General features: G+C 40.0%; 1 non-coding gene across 1 annotated transcript; it reads left to right on the plus strand.

Annotated features, from left to right (window-relative positions):
• The first annotated feature begins 10,031 nt into the window (after positions 1-10,031).
• trnag-ucc lies at positions 10,032-10,103 on the plus strand. The gene has a single exon. It is a non-coding gene; the product is annotated as a tRNA-Gly (tRNA).
• Positions 10,104-13,643: the final 3,540 nt, after the last annotated feature.

The following is a 13,643-nucleotide window of genomic DNA, read 5'->3' on the forward strand; positions in this document are numbered from 1 at the left end:
CCGCCCCCTACAGGTTTGTACCGTAGGCACTAGGCATGGTGGGTGCATCACTTCACCTGCCTCTCTTCTTACCCTGATTCACCCATCACTCTGGAACAGGGTAAATCTGGACTCATCAGTCCACATGTACTTCTTCCATTGCTCCACAGTCCAATCTTTATGCTCCCTAGCAAATTTAAGCCTTTTTTCCCGTTAGCCTTACTGATTAGTGGTTTTCTTACTGCTACACAGCTGTTCAGTCCCAATCCCTTGAGTTCCCTTCGCATTGTGCGTGTGGAAATACTCTTACTTTCAGTATTAAACATAGCCCTGAGTTGTACAGTTGTTTTTCTTCGATTTGATCTCACCACACGTTTAAGTGATTGCTGATCACGATCATTAAGGATTTTTTTCCGGCCACGTTTCTTCCTTGAAGATGATGGATCCCCACTATCCTTCCAGTTTTTAATAATGCGTTGGACAGTTCTTAACCCAAGTTTAGTAGTAATTTTAGTAGATGTTTTCTCTGCTTGATGCATGCCAATGATTTGACCCTTCTCAAACAGACTAACATCTCTTCCATGACCACGGGATGTGTCTTTTGACATGGTTGTTTAGGAAATGAGAAGCAAGTCATTGCACCAGTTGGGGTTAAATAACTTGTTGCCAGCTGAAAGATAATCGTGCATGCAGTAATTATCCAATAGAAGGCCCGTACCTATTTGCTTAGTTGAATCCAGGTGGCGACTTTTTTTTTTGGCCAGGCAGTATAACTTTGTTTTATTCATTCGACTTCTACATTATGAATTTCTAAATTAATAAAAAATTTTAATCAAGAAAAAGGAAATTTTCTGTTTTACGGGTAATTTCTTTTATAATAAATAATGTGTAGATATAAGCAAATAAAACAAATGGTATACATTTCAACATGCACTAGTAGAGCATTTTATTAGCTTTTAAATGGTATAATTGTCCAATTTGTAAGTTTATTTCTTTTAAAAGTTATAGAAAATTCTATACCCTAACCCCTAAAAATGACGTTTTTTCTTTAGGTAGACTGTTAAAATTTGATGGCCTTTAGGGCAGGCCAACTCATTGGAGGGCGGACAGATAGACAAGCATGGGACCCAGAGGAGTAAAGGACTGGACTGTCACTTGGAATTCCGATGAGGACTTGAAAGGATCATGAGGAGGTATTCCCCTGCTCAGTGTGTACTCAGTTAATCCTTCCAGGGGAAGAAGGTCCAGGTATCCAGTTACTCAGGAAGGCTTCCTGCCGAAGAGCAAAGACAAAAGCTAGATAAGACTCAGAGAAACAAAGCTTAGGTTACCATTTGCTGATCTCAGCTTGGCTAGAGTACCCAAAACTGACAAACACAATGGAGTCGAGGTATTGAAAGCCCACTGCTCAAATACTCCTCCAGTAATGATCCAACGAGCTGCAGGTGTGCAGGGAGGCCCAACGAGGACAGGGCACCACCTGGTGTTGGAGAGAGAAAAACACACAAACAACCCACACAAACTGGATTCCTAACATTTCTAAATTAATAAAAATGTTTAATCAAGAAAAAGGAAATTTTCTGTTTTACAGGTATTCTTTTATAATATGTCATCATAGATATAAGCAAATAAAACAAATTGTATATGCTTCCACATGCACTAGTAGGGCATTTTATTAGCTTTTAAATGGTATAATTGCCAAATTTGTAAGTTTATTTCTTTTAAAAGTTATAGAAAATTCTATACCCCACGTACTAAAAAAATGACGTTTTTTCTTTAGCTAGATGGTTAAAATTTGATGGCCTTTGGGGCAGGAGTGAACATTTGTCTGAGAACAAAATGATTGTGATTTTTGAGTTTTTTCAGATTCAAAAGAATGGGAAATGTCCAGTCTGCTATGAAAATCAAAAATTATTATTCTAGGTCTACCCTCCTTATATCAGATATTTTGACATCAGATTTATACACTCAAACATAGATACGTATCTCAGAGGAAAAATCTGACAGCACACATTCATTTCAATGTGCCAAACACCTGTGTTCTCCTGTCATTTATTGACACACACTGCTCACATATCTGAATGATGTCTACCATATCTCCAGAATTGTCTGGTGGACATGGCACACTGCTACATTATTAAGCCTTGCTTGGGTCATTGTTGATCTGAGAGATGTTTTTAGCCTCCTGAGAGCACTAAACACTCTTTGCCTAAACAGAAGACACAGGGCTTGCCAAAAGAAATTGAACAAGTGTTTCAACTTGATCAAACAACCATCTCACCCCTGTTGTCATTCCTTAGAGTAATTTGAACACTTCATCACTGGAGGCACATATGTATTTGGTTTGAAACATATTCAACAGAACCTTTACACTGTTCCTATGTAACTGTGGATACAGACAAGGGCAATGTGGAGTCAACAAGTCATCTCCATGTCATGTATTTGTTCTACCCAGCCACTGAAGCAGGTGAGTCCAATCTTCACCGTGAATAAACCTGTGCAGGTTGGACTCACCTGGTTAATTGGCTGGGTAGATTAAATACATGACATGGAGATGACTTGTTGACTCCACATTGCCCATGTCTGTCTGGATATTGGTCCAGGGTGCAATCCACACCTCCAATAAGTAAAATTCCCTCCAGTTTCTCCAACACCTTCAAATCAGTGAACCTCTCCTCGAACTGCACATCAACAGTGTCAAGCATATGATAAAACTCAGCTCTGTAATACTCCTCAGCCATCTTGGGAGTGTGTTGGCTTGCAACACTCCTGAAACATTTTGGTGGCCTTTTCTGGTGAGTTGTCTTGTTATCTTCTAAGCCAAGAGCGTATACTGTCAATGTAGCTTCAGCAAAGATCTAAAACTTTCCATCATTTCTCATTTCAGCAAGACTGGATCTTACACATCCTTTTGCTCCTTTCAGCCCAGCAATAGTCTCAGTGCATTTTGAAGGGAATTGCTAAGACATTCCATGTCATCCACAACTAAAAGTGCTAAATGAAGATGCAGAACTGTTTTGCCTTTTTGAAATCTTTCTAAAATGCCATTGGCCTTAGCATTGCTTGATGCCATTTGTTCTTAGCACGAGAGGACAGAATCATACTGACTTAAAACAGCAGAAATTGCTCTGTCACGGACTGTCCGCCTGGTAGGACACAGTGGTCTAAGAGAAATGTTGGAGCCTGTTGCACTTAATGCAGTAGCATCAAATAAAGACTAAACTTAAACTTCCCTGATTGCATCACAAGCATAAATTGGCCTTAAGTCTGACCTTGTAAGGGTGATATAGATATTAAAACCCGCCGGATCGTGCCGACCCGTTTTATAGTGTTTACAACTAATAACTCAGAAGGCATGAAATTACAACTGTAAAAGTTTTACCAATATAGACATGTTGGACATCATTAAAAAGCTCAGATACTCCACAATTCAACCATCAAGTTCATTTTATGGACCCAGTGAGCACCAAAGCTTAAAGGGATAGTTCGGGATTTTTGACATGAATCTGTATGGCATCCCCATCACCAGTGTCATGCAATCACACTGACTTACCCCTGGCAGCATCCTGTGAGCAGAGTTCTCGTCCAGCTTTGGTCAAGCCGAAAGTAGTCCGGCAGGTTTGCTAGACCCAGCGAAATAAAACGTTTCTCTTCCCAAAACATTATGTGTTCAAAAGAGTGATATTTTTGCATCCCAAAAACATTGTAGTGGAAAAAGTCACACGTCGTTATCACTTGGTCCTATTTTCTCTCTGTTCGTATCAGTGCGCCCGACACCATGACCTGACAGCTAGGGCCTACCTGTTTGATTCGCGATTGTTTACTACTGGGGAAGATGTCTGACTACGAGAGCGACGAGGAAAACATCGACTTCCACTTAGAGCCAAAGGGATATCTTTATAAACCCGAGTACACTGACGATGAACTTCGACAAATGGAGTTAGATCGGGCAGAAAGAGAGAGGGTGGACAGAGAAGTGATGGAAGCTGAAACCGGAGCCGCAGGAGCCACAGCTGGAGCTGCGATATCCAGGGTGGCCGACAAATCATGGTGCACTTGTTTCAAGTGGGAATTAATGCAGACAGAGGTGGAATGCTACTGTTGCCACGAGTGGGATTTAGTAATGCCCGAGATACAGAACCTTTCCATTGATGAGGATGTCGGAGTTGCAGCAGCTGCTGTCTGCATCACAAACAACAGCGACTTCCCTGCCCTCCTCAATGAAGGGGTCCTGAGAACGTTCACACCCATTTTTACACACCCGGCTTTATATAAATATAATCAAATACTATCTTGTAAATGTCTAATGAACTTGGTTAGCTCTAAAGCTAGCTCGGTGGCGTTGCTTGTAAACGCAGCTGCTAAGTTAGCACTGAAATGAGCTGGAAAAGTTGAGCTCGCTGTCAGAATGACGGCACGCACTGATACGAACAGAGAGAAAATAGGACCAAGTGATAACGACGTGTGACTTTTTCCACTACAATGTTTTTGGGATGCAAAAATATCACTCTTTTGAACACATAATGTTTTGGGAAGAGAAACGTTTTATTTCGCTGGGTCTAGCAAACCTGCTGGACTACTTTCGGCTTGACCAAAGCTGGACGAGAACTCTGCTCACAGGATGCTGCCAGGGGTAAGTCAGTGTGATTGCATGACACTGGTGATGGGGATGCCATACAGATTCATGTCAAAAATCCCGAACTATCCCTTTAATTAACACAGATACAGCTGCATGTCAAAATGTAAACATGACATAGCAGCCACAGCAACATACACTTGAAGGTTTTCAGAAGCCGTTTTATAAATCCAATCTTGAATTGTTTGTACTCCATTCGTCCATAAGGGTCCACAGATTAAAAGTAATTCAGCTTATTCATAATTAAAAACATTCCATGTTGAGAAAATTGCCACATAACGTTCAGTTGTTGACATCAGAAAAGTTAGTCACAGCTATTACTTAGTATAAGTATTATTAGTATCAAGTAATATTTACTTCCTAATACTTATTTCCTCAGTTGTCCTCACATCGTCTTGGTACCTACAAGACAAAAGTGTCTGCATCTTTGTATGACGCGATTTGAGTTGTGGAAGCTCATTGGTAGAATTCCTTTATGACAGAAAGAAGGCCACGATTCACACCATTTTATCATCTGGAGGGGGGAAACATTTAAGTACAAATCTGAATTCATACAGCTGTCTTAAACACTTCATATGTTCAGCGCTACATCTTCACATCTCAGTTTTCCCCAAGCTAACATTTCATTTCAGGCTGCTTTTAAAGTTTCCACATCGCACAATTGATGTACATGATCGCATGAACACTCTGTCCAAAACTTCCTGGAAATCTCTTAGCTTATGACCTGACTGCCTGCGAGTTAGCCACTAAGAACCCTGTTTTTGCCAAGATTCGTACATGACTTCCAGCATGTAGACACCCTGTTTACATGCTGCATTCTATGTGTTGCCAAGTGAGCATAAGGTCACAAATAGGACTACATAGGACCGTACAATTGTTTCTATATTCAGCAAGCCAGCCAGATATTTACATTCTACATTTCCCCCTGTAGTTCATTGCAAATTAAATACTTTGTGATGTTACATGGTGATGTGAGTACTACGCGACTAAGTGCACTTACTTGTGTGTGAAGTTTAAATGAAAAAACAAAATTTTTGTGTTACCAAACCAAACCTGTTATGGATGGAATTAGGGAGATATAACCTTTAATTGAAACCATTAACTAACATTACTGATTATCATGATAAACAATAAAAGTCAGTCAGAAGTCAGTCAGTCAGTACTCCTCTAAACAGCCAGCAGGGACAGTCAGGGACAGTCTTGCCTGTCAGCCAATGACGCACAGAGTAGGGCGATATTACGCATCACAAAGTCCTGCTGTTATTGGTTAAGGCCATGTGGGCTATTAGGCTTTGTAGCCAAGGAAATAAGGTTTCAAACAAGGCTAGACATGGCTGGGTTGCATAAAGCAGAGCCGTGTTACGGTGTAAGAGTGAAACACACAGCTGAGGGTGCATCAATGCAACTGAATAATAACAACGGTCCTATTTTTTTTCTTATTTCATCCTAAGTTTGGATGCTGATTTTGTTTTATAACAATGCCTAAGGCTGAAAAAAAAAAACGGGGGCTCAGTGTTATCCTATGGGTGAAATAGTTGAATAAAAGCATTTGGCACAACTTGACACATTTGGTGAGGTTTGAAGATGCTGGTGACACCAAAGGCTCAAAGCCCCACAGCCCTGGAACTGTTGTCGCTAGAGGTCTGATATTTTCTGCATTTGTGGTTGAAATGATGTAGAACAAAGGTAATACAATGAGACATGCATATTCTCAAGCATATCTTTATTATGCTGTTCAAAAAACACCTATTGTTTTCGAGAATAAAAAAACAACTTTGAGTCATGCAGTTTGAACTGATGCAGCTGGGGCTGTGTTTTACTCAATCAATTCTCATTGATATATTCAGAAACTATAAGGTGTTAGCTTTCAAATAATGTATCACACATGTATGTTTGGGGTTTCAGTTCCAAAGTAATTTGCTTTTGCATTTGGGTATGCAAAATAGGCAAAGATTACTTCAAACTGAAGGGGATATTAAGAGACTTAGAAGAATATCAAGACTTCTTCCTCAAAAAACTTTGAGGTACTAAATCATGGTCTACAAACCGAAACAGATTGATTCCTGCTTTGAAGTTGAAATATCTAGTGTTCCATCAATTATTAGAGAATAGCCTACTACAAAACTGGGAAAGGCTGGAGACAATTGACAAATTCTATCACAATGTTATCTGCAAAATTAATTTTGCACCTGTGAAGATGTGTAAACCTGACTCTGTGAAAGGCAGCAAAAAACACGATCATCACCCTTGAACTTAAATTTTAGTAACTGAATTAAGTTGCCATCTTTCAAATCATGTCGTCTAATTGCTACTCCTTGCCTGGCTAAGTACAATACAGAGCCCAATACATTTTGCAAGCAGTACTTTGCCTCTTCTTGCAGTTTTGCAACTGCAGTGGAAAGCAGAACATTGACCTCTTTCCCTTTTTAATGAATAAATAGTTACTACATATTGGTGATTTTGACTAAGCTCATGGTGTTTAAACTGTGTGGTAGCATTCTTCTAGTTTGTAAACTCCTTCAGTGAAAATACTGGCTGTGCTTTTTTCGACAGTTTACCTTTTTTCAATTGTGTATGTTTAAACACAATAAAAACAAAGTTTCACTTGATCATTGTAGTAAAGCCATGGATACTGCTTGTACTGCTTCAAAAGCATAATGCTAGCCTGCATCATTATTAGTGTCTTACTACCAAACAAATTCTATATAATCGACACCATGCCATCCCACTCTTGAAAAACTATTTCCAACAAGATTGAAATATACTTTGGTGGAAAATATTAGGGCTGTCGTACCCATATATGTGATACGATATATATATATATTAAAAAAAGACCAATGACTGATCCCAATGACAGTGATGGCATGGTAAATCATAAATGGCTTGTACTTATGTTGCTTTTTCAACTCAGGAGATTTGAACAAAGCATTTTACACTACATTTATTTATTCACCCATTCATGCACACACTGATGGCAGCAAGCTACATTGCACTGACAGCTGCCCTGAGGCTCACAGACAGAAGAGGCTGCTGTACACTGGCACTACTGGGCCCTCTAACCACCGTCAGTAGACAATGCAGATGAGGCGTCTTTCCCAAGATCAAGGATAATTTTTCATCCCTAGAATGTACACAAATTTAGTTAAGAAGAGTGGGCCTTCCTTCACACATATGGGTGTCCATCCATCCATCCATCCATCCATCCATCCATCCATCCATCCATCCATACATACATACATACATACATACACACATACACACACACACACACACACACACACACACACACACATACATACATACATACATACATACATACATACATACATACATACATACATACATACACAGCTTTGTTTTCATGACTTGTGGGGACATAAGTCAACAACATATTAGATCTATTTTATATGGCATAAGCCAGAACTTTACCCTAACCATGGATGGATGCATGGATGGATTCCCTTTCAACTGTAGTGAACTCCTTCACAAGCAGCAAAATCTAATTTAGAATTTTGTTCCACATATCTCTTATTCTAAGCATTCAAAGTTTTATTTCAAATCATTGATTACCTGATTTGCACACTATTGTTTGTGCTTTGATTCCTGTAGCTTTCTTATATTTCAATATTAAGTCTTTCCCACCAGTGATTCTGACTCTGCAGCTCCAACTGAGTTGTCTGGCACTGCTTTTTTGAGTATTGCTGAATTACAAAACAGGTATATTACTTTTTCAATATAGATTTTTTTTCTAAAATACTTTTTGAGCCAGATTTTATTGCATGTTCCATATCTCAGTAAATCTTTTCCATTTTCAAATCTGAAGCTGTCCCTTCTGAGCACTCCTGAAAAAAATAAATAAAATGAGGATGGCAACTAATACCGGAGAAACATATTTTCAATTACCTCTGCATGACTAAAATCTCAGCAAGTTTTTCACTTGGGATATCTAGAACATCTGCAGTCATGGTCCTGTGATGTGCTTTTTTTTAAACTAGCAAAGAGCACACCATTTAAAGAAATGGTTTTGTCAAACGTATTTGATTGCAATACTAATTGCCAAGTATATTCTACTTACACTCCTTTACTTTTCTTAGTTTAAAAAAAAAAAAAACTCTGTATGTCTGATGGATATTTTGTGGCATCTTTTTTTTTTTTTAACCAGCGCATCCAGTAATTTTTTATTCAAAATAAAACTCAAAAACACGTAGCTACTGTGTACACAGTGAATAGTGACCGCCAATCATATTATATAATAAAGTGACAGAGCTGAAGCCATGGACATACAGGTAGGATCCAGTGATGTTACATCAATAGGCGGGACTCAGGAGCAGCGGGATAGCGAGACAAAAACATTAACTGAAAACTCTCTGAACACACACAGTGTCCTCAGGTTACTGCCAATTAACCTGAGTTATTTTAACTTTTTATATTATTTTAACTTTTTATGTTTTGTTTCCTTATTTATTGACTCTTATTACCTCCTTTTATTTTGACCTTTTATGTCCTCGGGGACACTTTGGAAAGGTTATTAAAGATCTCTACATTTTGTAGAGACTAGATCTTACTTTACACTGATTTCAGTCTGATTAAATTACAGTGATTAAGCAAATCTGTTTACAGATTTGGAAGGAGGTTTGAATTTAAACAGATGTTTGTTTGTTTTTTTATGTGTACACTTAGATTTCAAACACACACACTTCAAACAGCACCGGTCATACAGAACCACACATCTCAGAGCTCTTCAAGCACACAGAATTCCTACTGTTAAAGTCATGGCAAATAGTTTCATGTGCACATCATATATCTTCATAGACCCAAGGAGCCAATTTAAACTGATTTGCATGCACTTTTTAACTATTTAACAACTTTTGGTCTAACATCATCAACATAGAGCCAACCTGCCCTCTGTTGCTTCTTTCTCCGGAGATAAACAACAACAACACGAGATCTTAATACAGTCCCTCTGGACTCAGGCCTTTTTTTCAACAACACAGCCCTTCAGGCTCAGTCGAACTGCATCTCGGAAACATATTCTAGGAAAACTTAATTCCCTCACTAGATTTAGATATCCATTATAGTTGCATCATTCATAATGATACATCAATTATAATCCGTGACCGCTAGTTTCCACTAATTTCTAACGTTATGGTGCAATCTCGCTTCAGCAGATTACTCTTAATGATTCCACAATCCGAGCCAGCTCTTGACAGCTACTTTTATCTGAAGATGCCAATTTATGCTGCAGCACAATCCGGTGACAAAAAGGTGAATTGCTTAAATTAATTCAGTGACCAGTAAGAGCTTTCTGCCTATACTAATTAATACATAGGAGGGTATGTTTAACTCACCTCTCCTTATCCCATTGTTTTCACCCGGGAGGTCCTGATTCACACACATGCTGGAAGCTTAAGAAAATGCATTGGTGGTATAGAGGTTAGCATAGCTGCCTTCCAAGCAGTTAACCTGGGTTTGATTCCCGGCCAATGCACCATTTATGGAAGCTCATTGGTAGAATTCCCTTATGACAGCCCACGATTCACACAATTTTATCATCCGGAGGGGGGAAACATTTAATTACAAAACCGAATTCATACAGCTGTCCTAAACACTTCATACATTCAGCACTGCATCGTCACAATTCAGTTATTATTCCTCTACCTTCAGTCCATTCTAGGCGGCATTTATAGTTTCCACATCGCACTGTGTGGATGCACGACTGGACGCTCTTCCTGGAAATCTCTTAGCTCATGACCTGATTGTGTGCGAATCAGCCAGCAAGAACCCTGTTTTTGCCAAGATGACAGACTTCCAGTATGTAGACACCCTGTCTACATGCTGCATTCTCTGTGTTGCTAAGTGAGCATAAGGTCAGAAACAGGACTACATAACGCAGTACAACTGCTTCCATATTTTGCAAGCCAGCCAGATATTTACATTCTACATTGGGTAAAGTAAACGAGCTGAATATAAATGTACAAAGTATTGATGGGGACTGTCCCTACCATTCCAAAGTTGGTGGGGACAGGTCCATGCTAGTCCTTCATTAAAATATGGCTTGTGCTTGAGGACCAGGATTGAGAAACACAGTCTTCTATGGTATACAATGAGGAAATAAGTATTTGTTAAATTGCAAAAATCAGACGGGCGTGTTAAGCAATCACAATAGTGCATTTTTTATATCACAACTGCACTAATTTAATAACCGAAGAGTGCATAGCAGTGATCGCTGGCGTGTATGGTTATTCGAGCACTCTAGAACGCAGCACGGCATGCAGAAAAATACACCTCCTCTCCCCATTTGTCTACTCTTGTAGGAGAATTACGCTCCCTTGCTCTGTTTAGGGGGCGTTTCTTTCAGTCAGGGGGAGTTTCTATTCTGCTGGATCTGATTGGCTGAATTTTCAGCTCCTCTCTAGTGGCTTTTTCAACCAAGTAATATTCCCTTTGCCTTTTAAGCAAAGTCCTGACACTCTCTGAACTTGCTAATTTACATTCAGGTGGTTCACGGAGCTATCAGATGTTCCAAATATTACAGAATTGTCAGTTTGTTAGAGAGGCTTCTGAGCATTTATTGACATTAATGTGCCCTGATTACCTCCCCAACTATACATTTACTTTGACATCTTATACTGGGATAAAATTATACATTATGATATATGTCACAGATCTTGATATCTTGATATTAGTTTATTTAGTACACTATAAATGTAGACATGTCTAGTTGTACTAGCATGTTCTACATGTAAAGAAAACCATACAGAAAGAATATAACCCTTTTTAAATCAATTTGTGATGTTAACTGTATACTAGCATGGGCTTTACATTGTCCTCCTTTACACTTAGATGTACATGGTTTAGAGCTATGCTCCAGCTTACCCTCAGATCTACTTCCTTCAAAAACGCCTGAGATGTTGCTGCGACCGTAATTTACCAGTAGAATCCTAAGCAGATGTTACACAACCTGTATTCTCTATGATGCTTTCAAATGGAAAAAAACTGAAGAGCAAAGTTGATCAATATTTTGAATAACTTTTAAATTACCGTATTTTCACGACCATAAGGCGCACCGTACTAAAAGGCGCCGTCTCAGTTATGTGTGCCATTTCTGTATTTAACACACACATAAGGCGCACCAGACTATAGGGCGCGTTTTTTATATACAAGTACATGTCCTCTACTGCGTATTGAAAAATAGAGCGGGAGCAAAACAGAGTGTGCTTTATTCATGTATTTATTACAAAGTATTAATCAGACATGGGAGCTGGTCGTGAAACAGACACATCGCTGATGACAGAGCACTGTGGTCACTCCTCTGAAACAGTTTATTGACGCATAAATTAACTGAAAATCCTGAAACCTTCCTTCAGAATATGTTCGCTTTTATTATCCTGGTGCCTGCAGTTTAAATTATTTAGATGAAAAACACCTGCCAGCCGCCGCAGTGAACCCGGAGGCGACCCGACCCAGAGGCTGCTGTTGAAGGGATTCCTACTGTCGGCGCACCGCTGGTATGTGTGGGTCTGAGTGCCTCCGACAGAAATAGTATAGGCAGGATGATAATCTGGATGAACTGACTGCAATGATTAAGTTTTCAGGTGGACTTTCTCACTTAAAAACATATTAAAACTACTTTATTCCCACTGATCACAGTAAATATAGCTGCAAGATTTAGATTATTTAGATGAAAAACACCTGCCAGCCGCCGCAGTGAACCGGGAGGCGACCCGGCCCAGAGGCCACTGTTGAATTAAGTTTTCAGGTAGAAAAATAGAGCGGGAGCAAAACTGAGTATGATTGTGCTTTATTCAAGTATTTATTACATAGTATTAATCAAACCCATTAAAGTCATCATCCTCTGTTTCTGAATTAAACAGCTGCGCTAAATCAGTCATGCCAATATCCCCTTCTTCGCTGTCAGAGTCACTTTCCGTGCCGGGCGGCTCCTCGGAAATGATGCCGGCTTTTGCGAAAGCTCGAACAACAGTGCCAGCAGACACGTTAGTCCAAGCATCTACAATCCCTCCGCAAACTGTGGCGTAACTTGCCCGGCGCTGCCTTCCACTTTTCGTGAAACTGTGGTCTCCGTCGGTCATCCATCGCTCCCACACGGCTCGCAGGCTTACTTTGAACGGCCGGTTCACACTGATGTTGAGTGGTTGAAGTTCCTTTGTCAGACCCCCGGGATAACAGTGAACACAGCGTTCATTTGTTTCACCTTGTTTTTCACATCGGCTATGGGATGGGGACACATGGAGTCACAGATGAACAGCGATGGTGATGCGTGGAAAAAACCACCTGGTCTCCTCACATACACCTGCCTCAGCCACGCTTTCATCGTCTCCTCATCCATCCAGCCCTTTTCATTTGCCTTAATATCATATGTCATCAGAGCGATGTGTCTGTCACACGGCCAGCTCCCAGGTATGATTAATACTTTGTGTTAAATACACCTTGCAGCTATATTTGCTGTGATCAGTGGGAATAAAGTAGTTTTAATATGTTTTTAATTTGGAAAATCCACCTGAAAACTGGATAATAAAAGCGAACATATTCTGTCGGCAGGTTAAGTTAATTTAGACGTCAATAAACTGTTTCAGAGGAGCAATCACAGCGCTCTGTATATGTGTATCATCAGTGATGTGTCTGTCTAGCTGTCAGCTCCCAGATCAGCTTCTCTGATTGGTTGATGCGGCGCGTCCAGCAGCAAAACTTCAATTTTCCCATCTCGGGCAGCAGATCAGATGCTTAAACGCTCCCGATGCGCGCCTGCTGCTCAAAACACCCTGCGGGACCTTTTGCTGCGCCTATACGCGCGTCAACCATTGACTTTGCATGTAAACTCGCTGCTTCTGCTGCACCTGCTGCGTCCGGTTCACACCGATGTTGAGCGGTTAGCACAGCCTTCATTTGTTTCACCATGTTTTTCACATCAGCTGTGAGATGGGCACGCATGGAGTCACAGATTAACAGCAATGGTGATGAGTGGAAAAAAACCACCTGGTCTCCTTACATTCACCTCCCTCAGCCA

This window comes from Cyprinodon tularosa, unplaced genomic scaffold (genome assembly GCF_016077235.1).
Source record: "Cyprinodon tularosa strain WSP-4 unplaced genomic scaffold, ASM1607723v1 ctg1435, whole genome shotgun sequence".
Taxonomy (NCBI): Eukaryota; Metazoa; Chordata; class Actinopteri; order Cyprinodontiformes; family Cyprinodontidae; genus Cyprinodon; species Cyprinodon tularosa.